This window comes from Ambystoma mexicanum (genome assembly GCF_040938575.1).
Source record: "Ambystoma mexicanum isolate Mex_15411 chromosome 12 unlocalized genomic scaffold, UKY_AmexF1_1 Mex_chr12_unloc.1, whole genome shotgun sequence".
NCBI classification, from domain to species: domain Eukaryota; kingdom Metazoa; phylum Chordata; class Amphibia; order Caudata; family Ambystomatidae; genus Ambystoma; species Ambystoma mexicanum.
The window spans coordinates 5,497,249-5,521,439 of NW_027182322.1; the positions used below are offsets into that span (position 1 = coordinate 5,497,249).

The 24,191-nt window shown below is 46.1% G+C and overlaps 3 non-coding genes across 3 annotated transcripts; all 3 read left to right on the forward strand.

Annotated features, from left to right (window-relative positions):
* Window positions 1-2,107: 2,107 nt before the first annotated feature.
* Window positions 2,108-2,179, forward strand: TRNAH-GUG (transfer RNA histidin (anticodon GUG)). The gene has a single exon. It is a non-coding gene; the product is annotated as a tRNA-His (tRNA).
* A 7,340-nt stretch (window positions 2,180-9,519) lies between these two features.
* TRNAH-GUG (transfer RNA histidin (anticodon GUG)) lies at window positions 9,520-9,591 on the forward strand. Its single transcript has one exon. It is a non-coding gene; the product is annotated as a tRNA-His (tRNA).
* A 9,810-nt stretch (window positions 9,592-19,401) lies between these two features.
* On the forward strand, window positions 19,402-19,473 carry TRNAH-GUG (transfer RNA histidin (anticodon GUG)). Its single transcript has one exon. It is a non-coding gene; the product is annotated as a tRNA-His (tRNA).
* Window positions 19,474-24,191: the final 4,718 nt, after the last annotated feature.

Consider the following 24,191-nt stretch of genomic DNA (forward strand, 5'->3'; position numbering starts at 1 on the left):
ACCAAATCTAATTAAGAGCGCATTATGTGGTGACATTTGCAGTACATGAAACATTATAACACTGCCATTTACGTCAATAACCACTAGCTTGATTAAGACATATGTATTGCAGCAACAGTATTTCCCAGTTAAAAATGGGAATAAAAACAACATCCGCGAGGGATTGAACCAACGACATTTAACTGATGTTGCCAATGGAGCGCGTTACAGAGAGCGCGAGGTCCCGCCTTTACAGTCACACGCTGATGATAATACAGATGTTTAAATAAACAGGCATATCTGTGGACTTGTGGTCTTTCTACATTGGGACTCATAGTCTAGTCCTAGGCTATTGTAGGCAAAGGCGTATCTTTTAGTGGAATGAGAGGCATTCTGTAGTCGCGTGAAAGGACCTTTCAAGTCAATCTGATCTGTATTGTCCTGTGAAAAAAAGCGTTCTTAGACACAGTGAGGAGTTTTTGGGGATAATGGGAAAATCATTTCCAACTAAATGACAGGAATTTCATAGTCCAATCATGAGGTGTGCTAGGCTTTTTTATACTGTGGCGGAAAGAGAGAGAGTATAACAGTCATTATAAATAAAGGGCCAAGGAAGTGACAGTTTATGGAAGGAACAATTTGCACATAGTTTTAGAATGTGGTCAGGAGGAGGACAATGTGCTTACACATATGAAACATTAGAAGGTAGACATTATGGAAGCACATATATTTCTTTATTTTTATTGTATTTGGGGAGAGGGGGTTAATATAGCACGTCCAATGTGGAAAAGTGCTTTCCATAGCACCTTGCAGGTGGGCGACATCTAGAGCTGTGCAGTAGCCACCCATGCCCCAGACGTCAAAGAGAACAAGAAGTTACACATGTTGGAAGTGAGGGTGAGACATTGAGGAGATATGATCCCCGTATGAAGCCGAGAGAAGGAGGAGGCGTGAACGTGCATCCATGTATGCAGGCGAGAAGGGAAGGAGCATTGGTCATGCATCCCTGCATGAGGGTGAGACAGGGAGGAGATATGATCCCTGTATGAAGCCGAGTGAAGGCTGAGGTGTGAACGTGCATCCATGTATGCGGGCGAGACAGGAAGGAGCGTTGGTCATGCATCCCTGCATGAGGGTGAGACAGGGAGGAGATATGATCCCCGTATGAAGCCGAGAGAAGGAGGAGGCGTGAACGTGCATCCATGTATGCAGGCGAGAAGGGAAGGAGCATTGGTCATGCATCCCTGCATGAGGGTGAGACAGGGAGGAGATATGATCCCCGTATGAAGCCGAGAGAAGGAGGAGGCATGAACGTGCATCCATGTATGCGGGCGAGACAGGAAGGAGCATTGGTCATGCATCCCTGCATGAGGGTGAGACAGGGAGGAGATATGATCCCCGTATGAAGCCGAGAGAAGGAGGAGGCGTGAATGTGCATCCATGTATGCGGGCGAGACGGGAAGGAGCATTGGTCATGCATTCCTTCCAGAGGGTGAGACAGGGAGGAGATAAAATCCCTGTATGAAACCAAGAGAACGAGGCGGCATGAACATGCATCCTTGTATGCAGGTGTGACATGGAGTCATCATGAACATGCATCCCTTTATAAGGACATAACATGGAGGACGCATGAACATGAATGCCTGAATTTTATGGTGGTGGCCTTCGGGTGATTTGGCACGTGCAATTGGCGAAGAGCACTTCTCCTGTGCAAAAAAATAAATTTACTATTAGCACCCCGGAGGGAGCCTCTGCACTTCTTATAGGGAGAAAACTCTGCAATGGAAGGGGACAGGGTCAATAACAGCTGTAAACTCTCACAAGACCATCACTGCTCTCACACTTTCCTGCTCTCAGGCTGGCGGGCCATTATCGGCCCTGGCTGCCAACCCATTGCCAGGTTTGTGTAACTATATTATTTCTAATTGGCTCCACTTTGATGACTTTCATTTGGATTCTGACTTGATTATTGAGATCTTAAATAAGTGACTGGGGATCAGGTGTCCACTTATTCTCATGGATAACATCACAACCAACCTTTAATTCAAACATGAGTCATGACATCACAGATGGAGTACAGCTTATGATAGAGGTGGAACATCAAATTCTGTAGCAGCCCAAGTAGCTCGCCGTGATCGTATAGTGGTTAGTACTCTGCGTTGTGGCCGCAGCAACCTCGGTTCGAATCCGAGTCACGGCATTGCCGTGAGGCAATATCACGGCAGTTGGGCAGATATTTTAGAATTTCCATTAATACATTGGCAATCTCTGTGGAGGACTGAAACAATTCGATTTGTCCTGTTACTGTTATGAACCTTTTGTTTCTTTAATGCTCTTTTCACACTTTTTCATCGGGTGACTGTAATGTATTTCAACCAAATCTAATTAAGAGCGCATTATGTGGTGACATTTGCAGTACATGAAACATTATAACACTGCCATTTACGTCAATAACCACTAGCTTGATTAAGACATATGTATTGCAGCGACAGTATTTCCCAGTTACAAATGGGAATAAAAACAACATCCGCGAGGGATTGAACCAACGACATTTAACTGATGTTGCCAATGGAGCGCGTTACAGAGAGCGCGAGGTCCCGCCTTTACAGTCACACGCTGATGATAATACAGATGTTTAAATAAACAGGCATATCTGTGGACTTGTGGTCTTTCTACATTGGGACTCTTAGTCTAGTCCTAGGCTATTGTAGGCAAAGGCGTATCTTTTAGTGGAATGAGAGGCATTCTGTAGTCGCGTGAAAGGACCTTTCAAGTCAATCTGATCTGTATTGTCCTGTGAAAAAAAGCGTTCTTAGACACAGTGAGGAGTTTTTGGGGATAATGGGAAAATCATTTCCAACTAAATGACAGGAATTTCTTAGTCCAATCATGAGGTGTGCTAGGCTTTTTTATACTGTGGCCGAAAGAGAGAGAGTATAACAGTCATTATAAATAAAGGGCCAAGGAAGTGACAGTTTATGGAAGGAACAATTTGCACATAGTTTTAGAATGTGGTCAGGAGGAGGACAATGTGCTTACACATATGAAACATTAGAAGGTAGACATTATGGAAGCACATATATTTCTTTATTTTTATTGTATTTGGGGAGAGGTGGTTAATATAGCACGTTCAATGTGGAAAAGTTCTTTCCATAGCACCTTGCAGGTGGGCGACATCTAGAGCTGTGCAGTAGCCACCCATGCCCCAGACGTCAAAGAGAACAAGAAGTTACACATGTTGGAAGTGAGGGTGAGACATTGAGGAGATATGATCCCCGTATGAAGCCGAGAGAAGGAGGAGGCGTGAACGTGCATCCATGTATGCAGGCGAGAAGGGAAGGAGCATTGGTCATGCATCCCTGCATGAGGGTGAGACAGGGAGGAGATATGATCCCTGTATGAAGCCGAGAGAAGGAGGAGGTGTGAACGTGCATCCATGTATGCGGGCGAGACAGGAAGGAGCGTTGGTCATGCATCCCTGCATGAGGGTGAGACAGGGAGGAGATATGATCCCCGTATGAAGCCGAGAGAAGGAGGAGGCGTGAACGTGCATCCATGTATGCAGGCGAGAAGGGAAGGAGCATTGGTCATGCATCCCTGCATGAGGGTGAGACAGGGAGGAGATATGATCCCCGTATGAAGCCGAGAGAAGGAGGAGGCGTGAACGTGCATCCATGTATGCGGGCGAGACAGGAAGGAGCATTGGTCATGCATCCCTGCATGAGGGTGAGACAGGGAGGAGATATGATCCCCGTATGAAGCCGAGAGAAGGAGGAGGCGTGAACGTGCATCACTGTATGCGTGCGAGACGGGAAGGAGCATTGGTCATGCATCCCTTCCTGAGGGTGAGACAGGGTGGAGATAAAATCCCCGTATGAAGCCGAGAGAACGAGGAGACATGAACGTGCATCCATGTATGCGGGCGAGAAGGGAAGGAGCATTGGTCATGCATCCCTGCATGAGGGTGAGACAGGGAGGAGATAAAATCCCTGTATGAAGCCAAGAGAACGAGGCGGCATGAACATGCATCCTTGTATGCAGGTGTGACATGGAGTCATCATGAACATGCATCCCTTTATAAGGACATAACATGGAGGACGCATGAACATGAATGCCTGAATTTTATGGTGGTGGCCTTCGGGTGATTTGGCACGTGCAATTGGTGAAGAGCACTTCTCCTGCGCAAAAAAATAAATTTACTATTAGCACCTCGGAGGGAGCCTCTGCACTTCTTATAGGGAGAAAACTCTGCAATGGAAGGGGACAGGGTCAATAACAGCTGTAAACTCTCAAAAGACCATCACTGCTCTCACCCTTTCCTGCTCTCAGGCTGGCGGGCCATTATCGGCTCTGGCTGCCGCACCATTGCCAGGTTTGTGTAACTATATTATTTCTAATTGGCTCCACTTTGATGACTTTCATTTGGATTCTGACTTGATTATTGAGATCTTAAATAAGTGACTGGGGATCAGGTGTCCACTTATTCTCATGGATAACATCACAACCAACCTTTAATTCAAACATGAGTCATGACATCACAGATGGAGTACAGCTTATGATAGAGGTGGAACGTCACATTGTAGCAGCCCAAGTAGCTCGCCGTGATCGTATAGTGGTTAGTACTCTGCGTTGTGGCCGCAGCAACCTCGGTTCGAATCCAAGTCACGGCATTGCGGTGAGGCAATGTCAAGGCAGTTAGGCAGATATTTTAGAATTTCCATTAATACATTGGCAATCTCTGTGGAGGACTGAAACAATTCGATATGTCGTGTTACTGTTATGAACCTTTTGTTTCTTTAATGCTCTTTGCACACTTTTTCATCGGGTGACTGTAATGTATTTCAACCAAATCTAATTAAGAGCGCATTATGTGGTGACATTTGCAGTACATGAAACATTATAACACTGCCATTTACGTCAATAACCACTAGCTTGATTAAGACATATGTATTGCAGCGACAGTATTTCCCAGTTACAAATGGGAATAAAAACAACATCCGCGAGGGATTGAACCAACGACATTTAACTGATGTTGCCAATGGAGCGCGTTACAGAGAGCGCGAGGTCCCGCCTTTAGAGTCATACGCTGATGATAATACAGATGTTTAAATAAACAGGCATATCTGTGGACTTGTGGTCTTTCTACATTGGGACTCATAGTCTAGTCCTAGGCTATTGTATTCACTGGCGTATCTTTTAGTGGAATGAGAGGCATTCTGTAGTCGCGTGAAAGGACCTTTCAAGTCAATCTGATCTGTATTGTCCTGTGAAAAAAAGCGTTCTTAGACACAGTGAGGAGTTTTTGGGGATAATGGGAAAATCATTTCCAACTAAATGACAGGAATTTCTTAGTCCAATCATGAGGTGTGCTAGGCTTTTTTATACTGTGGCGGAAAGAGAGAGAGTATAACAGTCATTATAAATAAAGGGCCAAGGAAGTGACCGTTTATGGAAGGAACAATTTGCACATAGTTTTAGAATGTGGTCAGGAGGAGGACAATGTGCTTACACATATGAAACATTAGAAGGTAGACATTATGGAAGCACATATATTTCTTTATTTTTATTGTATTTGGGGAGAGGGGGTTAATATAGCACGTCCAATGTGGAAAAGTGCTTTCCATAGCACCTTGCAGGTGGGCGACATCTAGAGCTGTGCAGTAGCCACCCATGCCCCAGACGTCAAAGAGAACAAGAAGTTACACATGTTGGAAGTGAGGGTGAGACATTGAGGAGATATGATCCCCGTATGAAGCCGAGAGAAGGAGGAGGCGTGAACGTGCATCCATGTATGCAGGCGAGAAGGGAAGGAGCATTGGTCATGCATCCCTGCATGAGGGTGAGACAGGGAGGAGATATGATCCCCGTATGAAGCCGAGAGAAGGAGGAGGTGTGAACGTGCATCCATGTATGCGGGCGAGACAGGAAGGAGCGTTGGTCATGCATCCCTGCATGAGGGTGAGACAGGGAGGAGATATGATCCCCGTATGAAGCCGAGAGAAGGAGGAGGCGTGAACGTGCATCCATGTATGCAGGCGAGAAGGGAAGGAGCATTGGTCATGCATCCCTGCATGAGGGTGAGACAGGGAGGAGATATGATCCCCGTATGAAGCCGAGAGAAGGAGGAGGCGTGAACGTGCATCCATGTATGCGGGCGAGACAGGAAGGAGCATTGGTCATGCATCCCTGCATGAGGGTGAGACAGGGAGGAGATATGATCCCCGTATGAAGCCGAGAGAAGGAGGAGGCGTGAATGTGCATCCATGTATGCGGGCGAGACGGGAAGGGGCATTGGTCATGCATTCCTTCCAGAGGGTGAGACAGGGAGGAGATAAAATCCCTGTATGAAGCCGAGAGAACGAGGAGACATGAACGTGCATCCATGTATGCGGGCGAGAAGGGAAGGAGCATTGGTCATGCATCCCTGCATGAGGGTGAGACAGGGAGGAGATAAAATCCCTGTATGAAACCAAGAGAACGAGGCGGCATGAACATGCATCCTTGTATGCAGGTGTGACATGGAGTCATCATGAACATGCATCCCTTTATAAGGTCATAACATGGAGGACGCATGAACATGAATGCCTGAATTTTATGGTGGTGGCCTTCGGGTGATTTGGCACGTGCAATTGGCGAAGAGCACTTCCCCTGTGCAAAAAAATAAATTTACTATTAGCACCCCGGAGGGAGCCTCTGCACTTCTTATAGGGAGAAAACTCTGCAATGGAAGGGGACAGGGTCAATAACAGCTGTAAACTCTCACAAGACCATCACTGCTCTCACACTTTCCTGCTCTCAGGCTGGCGGGCCATTATCGGCCCTGGCTGCCAACCCATTGCCAGGTTTGTGTAACTATATTATTTCTAATTGGCTCCACTTTGATGACTTTCATTTGGATTCTGACTTGATTATTGAGATCTTAAATAAGTGACTGGGGATCAGGTGTCCACTTATTCTCATGGATAACATCACAACCAACCTTTAATTCAAACATGAGTCATGACATCACAGATGGAGTACAGCTTATGATAGAGGTGGAACATCAAATTTTGTAGCAGCCCAAGTAGCTCGCCGTGATCGTATAGTGGTTAGTACTCTGCGTTGTGGCCGCAGCAACCTCGGTTCGAATCCGAGTCACTGCATTGCCGTGAGGCAATGTCACGGCAGTTGGGCAGATATTTTAGAATTTCCATTAATAAATTGGCAATCTCTGTGGAGGACTGAAACAATTCGATTTGTCCTGTTACTGTTATGAACCTTTTGTTTCTTTAATGCTCTTTTCACACTTTTTCATCGGGTGACTGTAATGTATTTCAACCAAATCTAATTAAGAGCGCATTATGTGGTGACATTTGCAGTACATGAAACATTATAACACTGCCATTTACGTCAATAACCACTAGCTTGATTAAGACATATGTATTGCAGCGACAGTATTTCCCAGTTACAAATGGGAATAAAAACAACATCCGCGAGGGATTGAACCAACGACATTTAACTGATGTTGCCAATGGAGCGCGTTACAGAGAGCGCGAGGTCCCGCCTTTACAGTCACACGCTGATGATAATACAGATGTTTAAATAAACAGGCATATCTGTGGACTTGTGGTCTTTCTACATTGGGACTCTTAGTCTAGTCCTAGGCTATTGTAGGCAAAGGCGTATCTTTTAGTGGAATGAGAGGCATTCTGTAGTCGCGTGAAAGGACCTTTCAAGTCAATCTGATCTGTATTGTCCTGTGAAAAAAAGCGTTCTTAGACACAGTGAGGAGTTTTTGGGGATAATGGGAAAATCATTTCCAACTAAATGACAGGAATTTCTTAGTCCAATCATGAGGTGTGCTAGGCTTTTTTATACTGTGGCGGAAAGAGAGAGAGTATAACAGTCATTATAAATAAAGGGCCAAGGAAGTGACAGTTTATGGAAGGAACAATTTGCACATAGTTTTAGAATGTGGTCAGGAGGAGGACAATGTGCTTACACATATGAAACATTAGAAGGTAGACATTATGGAAGCACATATATTTCTTTATTTTTATTGTATTTGGGGAGAGGTGGTTAATATAGCACGTTCAATGTGGAAAAGTTCTTTCCATAGCACCTTGCAGGTGGGCGACATCTAGAGCTGTGCAGTAGCCACCCATGCCCCAGACGTCAAAGAGAACAAGAAGTTACACATGTTGGAAGTGAGGGTGAGACATTGAGGAGATATGATCCCCGTATGAAGCCGAGAGAAGGAGGAGGCGTGAACGTGCATCCATGTATGCAGGCGAGAAGGGAAGGAGCATTGGTCATGCATCCCTGCATGAGGGTGAGACAGGGAGGAGATATGATCCCCGTATGAAGCCGAGAGAAGGAGGAGGTGTGAACGTGCATCCATGTATGCGGGCGAGACAGGAAGGAGCGTTGGTCATGCATCCCTGCATGAGGGTGAGACAGGGAGGAGATATGATCCCTGTATGAAGCCGAGAGAAGGAGGAGGCGTGAACGTGCATCCATGTATGCAGGCGAGAAGGGAAGGAGCATTGGTCATGCATCCCTGCATGAGGGTGAGACAGGGAGGAGATATGATCCCCGTATGAAGCCGAGAGAAGGAGGAGGCGTGAACGTGCATCCATGTATGCGGGCGAGACAGGAAGGAGCATTGGTCATGCATCCCTGCATGAGGGTGAGACAGGGAGGAGATATGATCCCCGTATGAAGCCGAGAGAAGGAGGAGGCGTGAACGTGCATCCATGTATGCGTGCGAGACGGGAAGGAGCATTGGTCATGCATCCCTTCCTGAGGGTGAGACAGGGTGGAGATAAAATCCCCGTATGAAGCCGAGAGAACGAGGAGACATGAACGTGCATCCATGTATGCGGGCGAGAAGGGAAGGAGCATTGGTCATGCATCCCTGCATGAGGGTGAGACAGGGAGGAGATAAAATCCCTGTATGAAGCCAAGAGAACGAGGCGGCATGAACATGCATCCTTGTATGCAGGTGTGACATGGAGTCATCATGAACATGCATCCCTTTATAAGGACATAACATGGAGGACGCATGAACATGAATGCCTGAATTTTATGGTGGTGGCCTTCGGGTGATTTGGCCCGTGCAATTGGTGAAGAGCACTTCTCCTGCGCAAAAAAATAAATTTACTATTAGCACCTCGGAGGGAGCCTCTGCACTTCTTATAGGGAGAAAACTCTGCAATGGAAGGGGACAGGGTCAATAACAGCTGTAAACTCTCAAAAGACCATCACTGCTCTCACACTTTCCTGCTCTCAGGCTGGCGGGCCATTATCGGCCCTGGCTGCCGCACCATTGCCAGGTTTGTGTGACTATAATATTTCTAATTGGCTCCACTTTGATGACTTTCATTTGGATTCTGACTTGATTATTGAGATCTTAAATAAGTGACTGGGGATCAGGTGTCCACTTATTCTCATGGATAACATCACAACCAACCTTTAATTCAAACATGAGTCATGACATCACAGATGGAGTACAGCTTATGATAGAGGTGGAACGTCACATTGTAGCAGCCCAAGTAGCTCGCCGTGATCGTATAGTGGTTAGTACTCTGCGTTGTGGCCGCAGCAACCTCGGTTCGAATCCGAGTCACGGCATTGCGGTGAGGCAATGTCACGGCAGTTGGGCAGATATTTTAGAATTTCCATTAATACATTGGCAATCTCTGTGGAGGACTGAAACAATTCGATATGTCGTGTTACTGTTATGAACCTTTTGTTTCTTTAATGCTCTTTGCACACTTTTTCATCGGGTGACTGTAATGTATTTCAACCAAATCTAATTAAGAGCGCATTATGTGGTGACATTTGCAGTACATGAAACATTATAACACTGCCATTTACGTCAATAACCACTAGCTTGATTAAGACATATGTATTGCAGCGACAGTATTTCCCAGTTACAAATGGGAATAAAAACAACATCCGCGAGGGATTGAACCAACGACATTTAACTGATGTTGCCAATGGAGCGCGTTACAGAGAGCGCGAGGTCCCGCCTTTAGAGTCACACGCTGATGATAATACAGATGTTTAAATAAACAGGCATATCTGTGGACTTATGGTCTTTCTACATTGGGACTCATAGTCTAGTCCTAGGCTATTGTATTCACTGGCGTATCTTTTAGTGGAATGAGAGGCATTCTGTAGTCGCGTGAAAGGACCTTTCAAGTCAATCTGATCTGTATTGTCCTGTGAAAAAAAGCGTTCTTAGACACAGTGAGGAGTTTTTGGGGATAATGGGAAAATCATTTCCAACTAAATGACAGGAATTTCTTAGTCCAATCATGAGGTGTGCTAGGCTTTTTTATACTGTGGCGGAAAGAGAGAGAGTATAACAGTCATTATAAATAAAGGGCCAAGGAAGTGACAGTTTATGGAAGGAACAATTTGCACATAGTTTTAGAATGTGGTCAGGAGGAGGACAATGTGCTTACACATATGAAACATTAGAAGGTAGACATTATGGAAGCACATATATTTCTTTATTTTTATTGTATTTGGGGAGAGGGGGTTAATATAGCACGTCCAATGTGGAAAAGTGCTTTCCATAGCACCTTGCAGGTGGGCGACATCTAGAGCTGTGCAGTAGCCACCCATTCCCCAGACGTCAAAGAGAACAAGAAGTTACACATGTTGGAAGTGAGGGTGAGACATTGAGGAGATATGATCCCCGTATGAAGCCGAGAGAAGGAGGAGGCGTGAACGTGCATCCATGTATGCAGGCGAGAAGGGAAGGAGCATTGGTCATGCATCCCTGCATGAGGGTGAGACAGGGAGGAGATATGATCCCCGTATGAAGCCGAGAGAAGGAGGAGGTGTGAACGTGCATCCATGTATGCGGGCGAGACAGGAAGGAGCGTTGGTCATGCATCCCTGCATGAGGGTGAGACAGGGAGGAGATATGATCCCCGTATGAAGCCGAGAGAAGGAGGAGGCGTGAACGTGCATCCATGTATGCAGGCGAGAAGGGAAGGAGCATTGGTCATGCATCCCTGCATGAGGGTGAGACAGGGAGGAGATATGATCCCCGTATGAAGCCGAGAGAAGGAGGAGGCGTGAACGTGCATCCATGTATGCGGGCGAGACAGGAAGGAGCATTGGTCATGCATCCCTGCATGAGGGTGAGACAGGGAGGAGATATGATCCCCGTATGAAGCCAAGAGAAGGAGGAGGCGTGAATGTGCATCCATGTATGCGGGCGAGACGGGAAGGAGCATTGGTCATGCATTCCTTCCAGAGGGTGAGACAGGGAGGAGATAAAATCCCTGTATGAAGCCGAGAGAACGAGGAGACATGAAGGTGCATCCATGTATGCGGGCGAGAAGGGAAGGAGCATTGGTCATGCATCCCTGCATGAGGGTGAGACAGGGAGGAGATAAAATCCCTGTATGAAACCAAGAGAACGAGGCGGCATGAACATGCATCCTTGTATGCAGGTGTGACATGGAGTCATCATGAACATGCATCCCTTTATAAGGACATAACATGGAGGACGCATGAACATGAATGCCTGAATTTTATGGTGGTGGCCTTCGGGTGATTTGGCACGTGCAATTGGCGAAGAGCACTTCTCCTGTGCAAAAAAATAAATTTACTATTAGCACCCCGGAGGGAGCCTCTGCACTTCTTATAGGGAGAAAACTCTGCAATGGAAGGGGACAGGGTCAATAACAGCTGTAAACTCTCACAAGACCATCACTGCTCTCACACTTTCCTGCTCTCAGGCTGGCGGGCCATTATCGGCCCTGGCTGCCAACCCATTGCCAGGTTTGTGTAACTATATTATTTCTAATTGGCTCCACTTTGATGACTTTCATTTGGATTCTGACTTGATTATTGAGATCTTAAATAAGTGACTGGGGATCAGGTGTCCACTTATTCTCATGGATAACATCACAACCAACCTTTAATTCAAACATGAGTCATGACATCACAGATGGAGTACAGCTTATGATAGAGGTGGAACATCAAATTTTGTAGCAGCCCAAGTAGCTCGCCGTGATCGTATAGTGGTTAGTACTCTGCATTGTGGCCGCAGCAACCTCGGTTCGAATCCGAGTCACGGCATTGCCGTGAGGCAATGTCACCGCAGTTGGGCAGATATTTTAGAATTTCCATTAATACATTGGCAATCTCTGTGGAGGACTGAAACAATTCGATTTGTCCTGTTACTGTTATGAACCTTTTATTTCTTTAATGCTCTTTTCACACTTTTTCATCGGGTGACTGTAATGTATTTCAACCAAATCTAATTAAGAGCGCATTATGTGGTGACATTTGCAGTACATGAAACATTATAACACTGCCATTTACGTCAATAACCACTAGCTTGATTAAGACATATGTATTGCAGCGACAGTATTTCCCAGTTACAAATGGGAATAAAAACAACATCCGCGAGGGATTGAACCAACGACATTTAACTGATGTTGCCAATGGAGCGCGTTACAGAGAGCGCGAGGTCCCGCCTTTACAGTCACACGCTGATGATAATACAGATGTTTAAATAAACAGGCATATCTGTGGACTTGTGGTCTTTCTACATTGGGACTCTTAGTCTAGTCCTAGGCTATTGTAGGCAAAGGCGTATCTTTTAGTGGAATGAGAGGCATTCTGTAGTCGCGTGAAAGGACCTTTCAAGTCAATCTGATCTGTATTGTCCTGTGAAAAAAAGCGTTCTTAGACACAGTGAGGAGTTTTTGGGGATAATGGGAAAATCATTTCCAACTAAATGACAGGAATTTCTTAGTCCAATCATGAGGTGTGCTAGGCTTTTTTATACTGTGGCGGAAAGAGAGAGAGTATAACAGTCATTATAAATAAAGGGCCAAGGAAGTGACAGTTTATGGAAGGAACAATTTGCACATAGTTTTAGAATGTGGTCAGGAGGAGGACAATGTGCTTACACATATGAAACATTAGAAGGTAGACATTATGGAAGCACATATATTTCTTTATTTTTATTGTATTTGGGGAGAGGTGGTTAATATAGCACGTTCAATGTGGAAAAGTTCTTTCCATAGCACCTTGCAGGTGGGCGACATCTAGAGCTGTGCAGTAGCCACCCATGCCCCAGACGTCAAAGAGAACAAGAAGTTACACATGTTGGAAGTGAGGGTGAGACATTGAGGAGATATGATCCCCGTATGAAGCCGAGAGAAGGAGGAGGCGTGAACGTGCATCCATGTATGCAGGCGAGAAGGGAAGGAGCATTGGTCATGCATCCCTGCATGAGGGTGAGACAGGGAGGAGATATGATCCCCGTATGAAGCCGAGAGAAGGAGGAGGTGTGAACGTGCATCCATGTATGCGGGCGAGACAGGAAGGAGCGTTGGTCACGCATCCCTGCATGAGGGTGAGACAGGGAGGAGATATGATCCCCGTATGAAGCCGAGAGAAGGAGGAGGCGTGAACGTGCATCCATGTATGCAGGCGAGAAGGGAAGGAGCATTGGTCATGCATCCCTGCATGAGGGTGAGACAGGGAGGAGATATGATCCCCGTATGAAGCCGAGAGAAGGAGGAGGCGTGAACGTGCATCCATGTATGCGGGCGAGACAGGAAGGAGCATTGGTCATGCATCCCTGCATGAGGGTGAGACAGGGAGGAGATATGATCCCCGTATGAAGCCGAGAGAAGGAGGAGGCGTGAACGTGCATCCATGTATGCGTGCGAGACGGGAAGGAGCATTGGTCATGCATCCCTTCCTGAGGGTGAGACAGGGTGGAGATAAAATCCCCGTATGAAGCCGAGAGAACGAGGAGACATGAACGTGCATCCATGTATGCGGGCGAGAAGGGAAGGAGCATTGGTCATGCATCCCTGCATGAGGGTGAGACAGGGAGGAGATAAAATCCCTGTATGAAGCCAAGAGAACGAGGCGGCATGAACATGCATCCTTGTATGCAGGTGTGACATGGAGTCATCATGAACATGCATCCCTTTATAAGGACATAACATGGAGGACGCATGAACATGAATGCCTGAATTTTATGGTGGTGGCCTTCGGGTGATTTGGCACGTGCAATTGGTGAAGAGCACTTCTCCTGCGCAAAAAAATAAATTTACTATTAGCACCTCGGAGGGAGCCTCTGCACTTCTTATAGGGAGAAAACTCTGCAATGGAAGGGGACAGGGTCAATAACAGCTGTAAACTCTCAAAAGACCATCACTGCTCTCACACTTTCCTGCTCTCAGGCTGGCGGGCCATTATCGGCCCTGGCTGCCGCACCATTGCCAGGTTTGTGTAACTATATTATTTCTAATTGGCTCCACTTTGATGACTTTCATTTGGATTCTGACTTGATTATTGAGATCTTAAATAAGTGACTGGGGATCAGGTGTCCACTTATTCTCATGGATAACATCACAACCAACCTTTAATTCAAACATGAGTCATGACATCACAGATGGAGTACAGCTTATGATAGAGGTGGAACGTCACATTGTAGCAACCCAAGTAGCTCGCCGTGATCGTATAGTGGTTAGTACTCTGCGTTGTGGCCGCAGCAACCTCGGTTTGAATCCGAGTCACGGCATTGCGGTGAGGCAATGTCACGGCAGTTGGGCAGATATTTTAGAATTTCCATTAATACATTGGCAATCTCTGTGGAGGACTGAAACAATTCGATATGTCCTGTTACTGTTATGAACCTTTTGTTTCTTTAATGCTCTTTGCACACTTTTTCATCGGGTGACTGTAATGTATTTCAACCAAATCTAATTAAGAGCGCATTATGTGGTGACATTTGCAGTACATGAAACATTATAACACTGCCATTTACGTCAATAACCACTAGCTTGATTAAGACATATGTATTGCAGCAACAGTATTTCCCAGTTACAAATGGGAATAAAAACAACATCCGCGAGGGATTGAACCAACGACATTTAACTGATGTTGCCAATGGAGCGCGTTACAGAGAGCGCGAGGTCCCGCCTTTAGAGTCACACGCTGATGATAATACAGATGTTTAAATAAACAGGCATATCTGTGGACTTATGGTCTTTCTACATTGGGACTCATAGTCTAGTCCTAGGCTATTGTATTCACTGGCGTATCTTTTAGTGGAATGAGAGGCATTCTGTAGTCGCGTGAAAGGACCTTTCAAGTCAATCTGATCTGTATTGTCCTGAGAAAAAAAGCGTTCTTAGACACAGTGAGGAGTTTTTGGGGATAATGGGAAAATCATTTCCAACTAAATGGCAGGAATTTCTTAGTCCAATCATGAGGTGTGCTAGGCTTTTTTATACTGTGGCGGAAAGAGAGAGAGTATAACAGTCATTATAAATAAAGGGCCAAGGAAGTGACAGTTTATGGAAGGAACAATTTGCACATAGTTTTAGAATGTGGTCAGGAGGAGGACAATGTGCTTACACATATGAAACATTAGAAGGTAGACATTATGGAAGCACATATATTTCTTTATTTTTATTGTATTTGGGGAGAGGGGGTTAATATAGCACGTCCAATGTGGAAAAGTGCTTTCCATAGCACCTTGCAGGTGGGCGACATCTAGAGCTGTGCAGTAGCCACACATGCCCCAGACGTCAAAGAGAACAAGAAGTTACACATGTTGGAAGTGAGGGTGAGACATTGAGGAGATATGATCCCCGTATGAAGCCGAGAGAAGGAGGAGGCGTGAACGTGCATCCATGTATGCAGGCGAGAAGGGAAGGAGCATTGGTCATGCATCCCTGCATGAGGGTGAGACAGGGAGGAGATATGATCCCCGTATGAAGCCGAGAGAAGGAGGAGGTGTGAATGTGCATCCATGTATGCGGGCGAGACAGGAAGGAGCGTTGGTCATGCATCCCTGCATGAGGGTGAGACAGGGAGGAGATATGATCCCCGTATGAAGCCGAGAGAAGGAGGAGGCGTGAACGTGCATCCATGTATGCAGGCGAGAAGGGAAGGAGCATTGGTCATGCATCCCTGCATGAGGGTGAGACAGGGAGGAGATATGATCCCCGTATGAAGCCGAGAGAAGGAGGAGGCGTGAACGTGCATCCATGTATGCGGGCGAGACAGGAAGGAGCATTGGTCATGCATCCCTGCATGAGGGTGAGACAGGGAGGAGATATGATCCCCGTATGAAGCCGAGAGAAGGAGGAGGCGTGAATGTGCATCCATGTATGCGGGCGAGACGGGAAGGAGCATTGGTCATGCATTCCTTCCAGAGGGTGAGACAGGGAGGAGATAAAATCCCTGTATGAAGCCGAGAGAACGAGGAGACATGAACGTGCATCCATGTATGCGGGCGAGAAGGGAAGGAGCATTGGTCATGCATCCCTGCATGAGGGTGAGACAGGGAGGAGATAAAATCCCTGTATGAAACCAAGAGAACGAGGCGGCATGAACATGCATCCTTGTATGCAGGTGTGACATGGAGTCATCATGAACATGCATCCCTTTATAAGGACATAACATGGAGGACGCATGAACATGAATGCCTGAATTTTATGGTGGTGGCCTTCGGGTGATTTGGCACGTGCAATTGGCGAAGAGCACTTCTCCTGTGCAAAAAAATAAATTTACTATTAGCACCCCGGAGGGAGCCTCTGCACTTCTTATAGGGAGAAAACTCTGCAATGGAAGGGGACAGGGTCAATAACAGCTGTAAACTCTCACAAGACCATCACTGCTCTCACACTTTCCTGCTCTCAGGCTGGCGGGCCATTATCGGCCCTGGCTGCCAACCCATTGCCAGGTTTGTGTAACTATATTATTTCTAATTGGCTCCACTTTGATGACTTTCATTTGGATTCTGACTTGATTATTGAGATCTTAAATAAGTGACTGGGGATCAGGTGTCCACTTATTCTCATGGATAACATCACAACCAACCTTTAATTCAAACATGAGTCATGACATCACAGATGGAGTACAGCTTATGATAGAGGTGGAACATCAAATTTTGTAGCAGCCCAAGTAGCTCACCGTGATCGTATAGTGGTTAGTACTCTGCGTTGTGGCCGCAGCAACCTCGGTTCGAATCCGAGTCACCATTGCCGTGAGGCAATGTCACGGCAGTTGGGCAGATATTTTAGAATTTCCATTAATACATTGGCAATCTCTGTGGAGGACTGAAACAATTCGATTTGTCCTGTTACTGTTATGAACCTTTTGTTTCTTTAATGCTCTTTTCACACTTTTTCATCGGGTGACTGTAATGTATTTCAACCAAATCTAATTAAGAGCGCATTATGTGGTGACATTTGCAGTACATGAAACATTATAACACTGCCATTTACGTCAATAACCACTAGCTTGATTAAGACATATGTATTGCAGCGACAGTATTTCCCAGTTACAAATGGGAATAAAAACAACATCCGCGAGGGATTGAACCAACAACATTTAACTGATGTTGCCAATGGAGCGCGTTACAGAGAGCGCGAGGTCCCGCCTTTACAGTCACACGCTGATGATAATACAGATGTTTAAATAAACAGGCATATCTGTGGACTTGTGGTCTTTCTACATTGGGACTCTTAGTCTAGTCCTAGGCTATTGTAGGCAAAGGCGTATCTTTTAGTGGAATGAGAGGCATTCTGTAGTCGCGTGAAAGGACCTTTCAAGTCAATCTGATCTGTATTGTCCTGTGAAAAAAAGCGTTCTTAGACACAGTGAGGAGTTTTTGGGGATAATGGGAAAATCATTTCCAACTAAATGACAGGAATTTCTTAGTCCAATCATGAGGTGTGCTAGGCTTTTTTATACTGTGGCGGAAAGAGAGAGAGTATAACAGTCATTATAAATAAAGGGCCAAGGAAGTGACAGTTTATGGAAGGAACAATTTGCACATAGTTTTAGAATGTGGTCAGGAGGAGGACAATGTGCTTACACATATGAAACATTAGAAGGTAGACATTATGGAAGCACATATATTTCTTTATTTGTATTGTATTTGGGGAGAGGTGGTTAATATAGCACGTTCAATGTGGAAAAGTTCTTTCCATAGCACCTTGCAGGTGGGCGACATCTAGAGCTGTGCAGTAGCCACCCATGCCCCAGACGTCAAAGAGAACAAGAAGTTACACATGTTGGAAGTGAGGGTGAGACATTGAGGAGATATGATCCCCGTATGAAGCCGAGAGAAGGAGGAGGCGTGAACGTGCATCCATGTATGCAGGCGAGAAGGGAAGGAGCATTGGTCATGCATCCCTGCATGAGGGTGAGACAGGGAGGAGATATGATCCCCGTATGAAGCCGAGAGAAGGAGGAGGTGTGAACGTGCATCCATGTATGCGGGCGAGACAGGAAGGAGCGTTGGTCATGCATCCCTGCATGAGGGTGAGACAGGGAGGAGATATGATCCCCGTATGAAGCCGAGAGAAGGAGGAGGCGTGAACGTGCATCCATGTATGCAGGCGAGAAGGGAAGGAGCATTGGTCATGCATCCCTGCATGAGGGTGAGACAGGGAGGAGATATGATCCCCGTATGAAGCCGAGAGAAGGAGGAGGCGTGAACGTGCATCCATGTATGCGGGCGAGACAGGAAGGAGCATTGGTCATGCATCCCTGCATGAGGGTGAGACAGGGAGGAGATATGATCCCCGTATGAAGCCGAGAGAAGGAGGAGGCGTGAACGTGCATCCATGTATGCGTGCGAGACGGGAAGGAGCATTGGTCATGCATCCCTTCCTGAGGGTGAGACAGGGTGGAGATAAAATCCCCGTATGAAGCCGAGAGAACGAGGAGACATGAACGTGCATCCATGTATGCGGGCGAGAAGGGAAGGAGCATTGGTCATGCATCCCTGCATGAGGGTGAGACAGGGAGGAGATAAAATCCCTGTATGAAGCCAAGAGAACGAGGCGGCATGAACATGCATCCTTGTATGCAGGTGTGACATGGAGTCATCATGAACATGCATCCCTTTATAAGGACATAACATGGAGGACGCATGAACATGAATGCCTGAATTTTATGGTGGTGGCCTTCGGGTGATTTGGCACGTGCAATTGGTGAAGAGCACTTCTCCTGCGCAAAAAAATAAATTTACTATTAGCACCTCGGAGGGAGCCTCTGCTCTTCTTATAGGGAGAAAACTCTGCAATGGAAGGGGACAGGGTCAATAACAGCTGTAAACTCTCAAAAGACCATCACTGCTCTCACACTTTCCTGCTCTCAGGCTGGCGGGCCATTATCGGCCCTGGCTGCCGCACCATTGCCAGGTTTGTGTAACTATATTATTTCTAATTGGCTCCACTTTGATGACTTTCATTTGGATTCTGACTTGATTATTGAGATCTTAAATAAGTGACTGGGGATCAGGTGTCCACTTATTCTCATGGATAACATCACAACCAACCTTTAATTCAAACATGAGTCATGACATCACAGATGGAGTACAGCTTATGATAGAGGTGGAACGTCACATTGTAGCAGCCCAAGTAGCTCGCCGTGATCGTATAGTGGTTAGTACTCTGCGTTGTGGCCGCAGCAACCTCGGTTCGAATCCGAGTCACGGCATTGCGGTGAGGCAATGTCACGGCAGTTGGGCAGATATTTTAGAATTTCCATTAATACATTGGCAATCTCTGTGGAGGACTGAAACAATTCGATATGTCGTGTTACTGTTATGAACCTTTTGTTTCTTTAATGCTCTTTGCACACTTTTTCATCGGGTGACTGTAATGTATTTCAACCAAATCTAATTAAGAGTGCATTATGTGGTGACATTTGCAGTACATGAAACATTATAACACTGCCATTTACGTCAATAACCACTAGCTTGATTAAGACATATGTATTGCAGCAACAGTATTTCCCAGTTACAAATGGGAATAAAAACAACATCCGCGAGGGATTGAACCAACGACATTTAACTGATGTTGCCAATGGAGCGCGTTACAGAGAGCGCGAGGTCCCGCCTTTAGAGTCACACGCTGATGATAATACAGATGTTTAAATAAACAGGCATATCTGTGGACTTATAGTCTTTCTACATTGGGACTCATAGTCTAGTCCTAGGCTATTGTATTCACTGGCGTATCTTTTAGTGGAATGAGAGGCATTCTGTAGTCGCGTGAAAGGACCTTTCAAGTCAATCTGATCTGTATTGTCCTGTGAAAAAAAGCGTTCTTAGACACAGTGAGGAGTTTTTGGGGATAATGGGAAAATCATTTCCAACTAAATGGCAGGAATTTCTTAGTCCAATCATGAGGTGTGCTAGGCTTTTTTATACTGTGGCGGAAAGAGAGAGAGTATAACAGTCATTATAAATAAAGGGCCAAGGAAGTGACAGTTTATGGAAGGAACAATTTGCACATAGTTTTAGAATGTGGTCAGGAGGAGGACAATGTGCTTACACATATGAAACATTAGAAGGTAGACATTATGGAAGCACATATATTTCTTTATTTTTATTGTATTTGGGGAGAGGGGGTTAATATAGCACGTCCAATGTGGAAAAGTGCTTTCCATAGCACCTTGCAGGTGGGCGACATCTAGAGCTGTGCAGTAGCCACACATGCCCCAGACGTCAAAGAGAACAAGAAGTTACACATGTTGGAAGTGAGGGTGAGACATTGAGGAGATATGATCCCCGTATGAAGCCGAGAGAAGGAGGAGGCGTGAACGTGCATCCATGTATGCAGGCGAGAAGGGAAGGAGCATTGGTCATGCATCCCTGCATGAGGGTGAGACAGGGAGGAGATATGATCCCCGTATGAAGCCGAGAGAAGGAGGAGGTGTGAATGTGCATCCATGTATGCGGGCGAGACAGGAAGGAGCGTTGGTCATGCATCCCTGCATGAGGGTGAGACAAGGAGGAGATATGATCCCCGTATGAAGCCGAGAGAAGGAGGAGGCGTGAACGTGCATCCATGTATGCAGGCGAGAAGGGAAGGAGCATTGGTCATGCATCCCTGCATGAGGGTGAGACAGGGAGGAGATATGATCCCCGTATGAAGCCGAGAGAAGGAGGAGGCGTGAACGTGCATCCATGTATGCGGGCGAGACAGGAAGGAGCATTGGTCATGCATCCCTGCATGAGGGTGAGACAGGGAGGAGATATGATCCCCGTATGAAGCCGAGAGAAGGAGGAGGCGTGAATGTGCATCCATGTATGCGGGCGAGACGGGAAGGAGCATTGGTCATGCATTCCTTCCAGAGGGTGAGACAGGGAGGAGATAAAATCCCTGTATGAAGCCGAGAGAACGAGGAGACATGAACGTGCATCCATGTATGCGGGCGAGAAGGGAAGGAGCATTGGTCATGCATCCCTGCATGAGGGTGAGACAGGGAGGAGATAAAATCCCTGTATGAAACCAAGAGAACGAGGCGGCATGAACATGCATCCTTGTATGCAGGTGTGACATGGAGTCATCATGAACATGCATCCCTTTATAAGGACATAACATGGAGGACGCATGAACATGAATGCCTGAATTTTATGGTGGTGGCCTCGGGTGATTTGGCACGTGCAATTGGCGAAGAGCACTTCTCCTGTGCAAAAAAATAAATTTACTATTAGCACCCCGGAGGGAGCCTCTGCACTTCTTATAGGGAGAAAACTCTGCAATGGAAGGGGACACGGTCAATAACAGCTGTAAACTCTCACAAGACCATCACTGCTCTCACACTTTCCTGCTCTCAGGCTGGCGGGCCATTATCGGCCCTGGCTGCCAACCCATTGCCAGGTTTGTGTAACTATATTATTTCTAATTGGCTCCACTTTGATGACTTTCATTTGGATTCTGACTTGATTATTGAGATCTTAAATAAGTGACTGGGGATCAGGTGTCCACTTATTCTCATGGATAACATCACAACCAACCTTTAATTCAAACATGAGTCATGACATCACAGATGGAGTACAGCTTATGATAGAGGTGGAACATCAAATTTTGTAGCAGCCCAAGTAGCTCGCCGTGATCGTATAGTGGTTAGTACTCTGCGTTGTGGCCGCAGCAACCTCGGTTCGAATCCGAGTCACTGCATTGCCGTGAGGCAATGTCACGGCAGTTGGGCAGATATTTTAGAATTTCCATTAATACATTGGCAATCTCTGTGGAGGACTGAAACAATTCGATTTGTCCTGTTACTGTTATGAACCTTTTGTTTCTTTAATGCTCTTTTCACACTTTTTCATCGGGTGACTGTAATGTATTTCAACCAAATCTAATTAAGAGCGCATTATGTGGTGACATTTGCAGTACATGAAACATTATAACACTGCCATTTACGTCAATAACCACTAGCTTGATTAAGACATATGTATTGCAGCGACAGTATTTCCCAGTTACAAATGGGAATAAAAACAACATCCGCGAGGGATTGAACCAACAACATTTAACTGATGTTGCCAATGGAGCGCGTTACAGAGAGCGCGAGGTCCCGCCTTTACAGTCACACGCTGATGATAATACAGATGTTTAAATAAACAGGCATATCTGTGGACTTGTGGTCTTTCTACATTGGGACTCTTAGTCTAGTCCTAGGCTATTGTAGGCAAAGGCGTATCTTTTAGTGGAATGAGAGGCATTCTGTAGTCGCGTGAAAGGACCTTTCAAGTCAATCTGATCTGTATTGTCCTGTGAAAAAAAACGTTCTTAGACACAGTGAGGAGTTTTTGGGGATAATGGGAAAATCATTTCCAACTAAATGACAGGAATTTCTTAGTCCAATCATGAGGTGTGCTAGGCTTTTTTATACTGTGGCGGAAAGAGAGACAGTATAACAGTCATTATAAATAAAGGGCCAAGGAAGTGACAGTTTATGGAAGGAACAATTTGCACATAGTTTTAGAATGTGGTCAGGAGGAGGACAATGTGCTTACACATATGAAACATTAGAAGGTAGACATTATGGAAGCACATATATTTCTTTATTTTTATTGTATTTGGGGAGAGGTGGTTAATATAGCACGTTCAATGTGGAAAAGTTCTTTCCATAGCACCTTGCAGGTGGGCGACATCTAGAGCTGTGCAGTAGCCACCCATGCCCCAGACGTCAAAGAGAACAAGAAGTTACACATGTTGGAAGTGAGGGTGAGACATTGAGGAGATATGATCCCCGTATGAAGCCGAGAGAAGGAGGAGGCGTGAACGTGCATCCATGTATGCAGGCGAGAAGGGAAGGAGCATTGGTCATGCATCCCTGCATGAGGGTGAGACAGGGAGGAGATATGATCCCCGTATGAAGCCGAGAGAAGGAGGAGGCGTGAACGTGCATACATGTATGCGGGCGAGACAGGAAGGAGCATTGGTCATGCATCCCTGCATGAGGGTGAGACAGGGAGGAGATATGATCCCCGTATGAAGCCGAGAGAAGGAGGAGGCGTGAACGTGCATCCATGTATGCGGGCGAGACGGGAAGGAGCATTGGTCATGCATCCCTTCCTGAGGGTGAGAAAGGGTGGAGATAAAATCCCCGTATGAAGCCGAGAGAACGAGGAGACATGAACGTGCATCCATGTATGCGGGCGAGAAGGGAAGGAGCATTGGTCATGCATCCCTGCATGAGGGTGAGACAGGGAGGAGATAAAATCCCTGTATGAAGCCAAGAGAACGAGGCGGCATGAACATGCATCCTTGTATGCAGGTGTGACATGGAGTCATCATGAACATGCATCCCTTTATAAGGACATAACATGGAGGACGCATGAACATGAATGCCTGAATTTTATGGTGGTGGCCTTCGGGTGATTTGGCACGTGCAATTGGTGAAGAGCACTTCTCCTGCGCAAAAAAATAAATTTACTATTAGTACCCCGGAGGGAGCCTCTGCACTTCTTATAGGGAGAAAACTCTGCAATGGAAGGGGACAGGGTCAATAACAGCTGTAAACTCTCACAAGACCATCACTGCTCTCACACTTTCCTCCTCTCAGGCTGGCGGGCCATTATCGGCCCTGGCTGCCGCACCATTGCCAGGTTTGTGTAACTATATTATTTCTAATTGGCTCCACTTTGATGACTTTCATTTGGATTCTGACTTGATTATTGAGATCTTAAATAAGTGACTGGGGATCAGGTGTCCACTTATTCTCATGGATAACATCACAACCAACCTTTAATTCAAACATGAGTCATGACATCACAGATGGAGTACAGCTTATGATAGAGGTGGAACGTCACATTGTAGCAGCCCAAGTAGCTCGCCGTGATCGTATAGTGGTTAGTACTCTGCGTTGTGGCCACAGCAACCTCGGTTGGAATCCAAGTCACGGAATTGCGGTGAGGCAAT